Consider the following 4,038-nt stretch of genomic DNA (forward strand, 5'->3'; position numbering starts at 1 on the left):
AACAAGGACTTAGAGCTGTACTATACCAGCATCAAAATGGCAGGCTTAAATTCATCGGTTATGGCTCCAGAATGTTGACCCCCAGTCTGCCAATAGTATGCCAAACTTTTTGTCCACCATTTTAATTTAATTTGAAAAACTACTTTTCAATCTTCTTCTTGACAGATGATCTGATTTTTTACCAAATTTTCCTCTGATCATCTTCAGACCATGCTGGCAAAAAATGGATTTCATGTTAATATTCCAAACTGTTATCTTTTACCACATCAACAAAACTGTTGGCATGATGCCAAAATCCAGAGGCCGTATCTCTGCAAAGCTTTGAAATATTGACATTTAACTTGGTATGCATCATTGCCACCCAACACTGACTGGACTAGATAAATTTGGTGTCACCGCCACCTATTGGTCAAAAGTAGGTTTTCAACTATTCATCTCCAAATGCCTTCTTTTACACATTTTTACAGTTTTACAGCATCCAGCCACTATGACATTAAATTAGGATTATATTAGGATTGGATTTATGTCTTTACTTATTAAGGCCTATGTAATTATATGTGTTATATTTTATGTTGTTATATTTTATGCTGTTGTTATATTTTAAGTCTGAAGAGAACCCAGGTCAACACAAGGACTTTTGCATTCACAAGCTGATCCTTTATTTCACAGGACCCTGAAACTAATGTGTATCAGAGTAAGGCTTTGCACTGTGTACTCTTCATTTGATAATCCTGACTAAAGGTACACAACCCACTCCAAGTTTAGAATTCAAATGTTTTTCAATACATAAAAAAAATTAAAATCAGAAAAAGAAAATACACAACAGTATAGGAATAAGAATGTATGTCTTTTATTATTCTGTGTTTGTAGAGCATAATATTGTATATGTCAAATGCAAGCCTACAGAAAGGACCATATCCATTCAAGTTCAGTGCAGTCTCAGGCTAGTTGCCAGATGGGAAGTTTTCACATGAGCTGTTTCTCAGTAAGAGTAAGATTTTGAGTCAGAAGTTCAGTTACACTAATGTGTTTTCTCAATCAGTGATTTGCATGTTTTTGAACGCCTAGTTTACAAACTATAGACTTATAATCTGTGTCACATGAGCTGTTTCTCAGTAAGAGTAAGATTTTGAGTCAGAAGTTCAGTTACACTAATGTGTTTTCTCAATCAGTGATTTGCATGTTTTTGAACGCCTAGTTTACAAACTATAGATTTATAATCTGTGTCTTTACAGGAAGTGACTGTTCAGGCAATAAAACTACTCTGAGAAATATTAACTGCAGTGTGACATCTAGCTCTTAGATCTTATAGTTGCGATTATCTGTGGCCTTGTGCATATGGCAGATGTGCTGATTTAGTACAACAGCACTGCTGCTTGCAATATTGCATTTTTGTATCAAGTAATTTACATTTTAGGGCACATGTATATCTGCACTGTGAAATTCTCTGGGTAAAAGGTGGGACAAGATATGAAGCATGTGTGAACACTTTAAAAACACCCTTTATTAAGCAGCACTTTATTTACCTGAACAGTGTGGTTATAAAGAAAACACAGCTTAAATGAGTGACTCATTCCTTGTTTAGTGTAGCTTTGAAAAATCATCATTCACACAAAGATCACTGCCAAATTTAGAAACTTTTATTGGTCAATGCTGTGAGTTGGCATGTCATAGTTCACCAAACTTCAACCTAAAATTCGCATAAGGCATAAACATAGACAAGTGGAGTGATTCAAACTCTTTACAAACAAAACTCCATTGTTAAATTAAATATCAGTATTGGTAAGTCAATGAAATCAGAGATTATAATATGTAAGCTGATATAATATCAGTTTTAATAGAGTTATAATTTTGCAGAGTAATTCCATAGCCTGTACATAACAGTCAAATTTAATATATTTTAAGTTCAGTTTGTGAATATGACGTATTTATTTATATCTTTGCAACAAGTTTTCCTCCATTTCAAAGTTGTGGCCTTGGATGTTGATTTGCTTCCATGTAAGATGGAATGTTTTGTATCTTTCCATGGTACAACCAGTAAAGAACTCCGGACAGCCAGAAACTAAAATGAGTGTTTCACAATTTTAAGTGGGGAATTTTCTTTCAGTCAATTTTACCACAATGTGAACAATGTTTACACAAAAGTACTATTTTAGTGTTCTGAAATTCTCATGTAATGCATCCAGAACAAATTGAATGTAAAATCAGTATAGAATTACAGTTACTGAATTCAGAAGTTTGTTTGCTCTCTAAATCATATAATTTAAAAAAACAGCTGGGTGGAGCTCAAATATCCAGATGGCAGACTCCACCAAATGTCAAAGCAATTCTAATGTCATATGTATTTTTAAAATCCTCTGACTCACAGTCTCACAGCCACTGACTTACATCTGTAAATCCCACATTTGAACAATGGCGAGTAAATGGCTGGGATAATGGCATTTGATCCTGCAATTTAAACCTCTGTAGTTTATTTCAGAACCCCCTTTAAATTGTATCATCTGTTTTGAGAACTTCACGATATGTGACCCTGGACCACAAAACCAGTCTTAAGTCGCTGGTGTAGTGAATTTTTTGCTTTCGCCAACCTAGGGAGGCGAAATAGTGTAGTGATGGGTACTCGCGTCACCAATGACGTTATGATATTTGGATCACGTGTCAATTAAGGTGTGGTTATGAGTACATTACATAACAAAGATTGGTGGGATCTTTAACTTGTAGAACCTCTTTCTGTATCATCAACACAAGGAAGACACAAGTGTAATAAAATAGATTTTATTAACAAGAGATAGACAAGAGTAATCAGCAACTACTAAATGAATACCATAAATGAAATAGGAATAAAGTGCATAAGATGCATAAAATGCAAGGGATTATGTTGGGTGTTGCAATGTCAGAACTACGTTATCTAGAAAGATAAACTGTTGCTACTCTGAAAGAAATAAGGTGAAGAACCCTATTATGCATCAAACAAATACATGAAAGATTTGCTATAAACTGCAATCAGCTATATAATATCTAATGTAAATTAGAAAAATCATATACTGATAATATCTAACAATGCCAAGGTCTCTGGAAGAGGTTTGGATAAGTGATAGTTACGTTCTCTGTGGTCGAGTGAGCAGTCCGGTGGCGGTAACTTCATCCATTGGTTGTGCTGGTAACAATGCAGTGGGGAAAGGTGCAGGAATCCGTTTCGACAGCCTTGAACACAAAGCGCTGGAGGATGCTGATCTCCTGGAGCACCAAAGGGTCCTATAATCTGGAACACGCAGATGTGGCCCTGGAGTAGGTGCAGATGGTCCTTGGCCTGGAACACGCAAGCAAAGGTACCTTGGAGTGAAGGTTTGCTCGCCGGAGCTTAACCTTTTTGCAGATGTCTGTGTGTCTTCTGCCTCTCTGGGCTAGAAACTCAGAACTTGGTCGATCCGCTTTGTCTCTCTAGGATGGAGACTCAGGACGTGCTGCATCTGTTGTTGTCTCGCTGGACGAAGACTCTAAACGTAGAAGATCTCTCTCCTCACAGGCTGGAGGCTCAGAACGTGGTCGTATCTGTTGCTGCCTCGAAGCTGGAGACTCAGGACTTGGTATCTGTTATTGTCTCTTCCCTCACGGGCCAGAGGTTCAGAACGTTGGTGATCTGTTGCTTTGGGGACTCAGACTCAGAAACGTGTAGCTGTTATTGCCTCTTCCCTCACGGGACTCAGTACAAGGAGTGTCTTTTGGGAAGGTACCTTTATCTCTTTCCGATGAGGAGGAGATTGCAAACTGGCCCTTCTCCATTTCCAGGCTGCGATTGGCTGTTTCCATCAGAGTGGGGGGACACGGTGTGGCCAATGCATTATTCACTTACCAAACCACAACCAGAATACCTTTGGCAATGTTACGAACACATTAAGTCCAAACATGATGGAAGAAGACTGAACTGTCATGCATGCATTCATTTGTCCATTAACAGCTGAGTTTGTGTAAGATGTTGCACTACACGTTGCTGTCACTGAGAATACTTATTTCTCTGAATAAGTATGAGATGTGTGT

Source organism: Sinocyclocheilus rhinocerous, unplaced genomic scaffold, assembly GCF_001515625.1.
Source record: "Sinocyclocheilus rhinocerous isolate Xijiao unplaced genomic scaffold, SAMN03320098_v1.1 scaffold2029, whole genome shotgun sequence".
Taxonomy (NCBI): Eukaryota; Metazoa; Chordata; class Actinopteri; order Cypriniformes; family Cyprinidae; genus Sinocyclocheilus; species Sinocyclocheilus rhinocerous.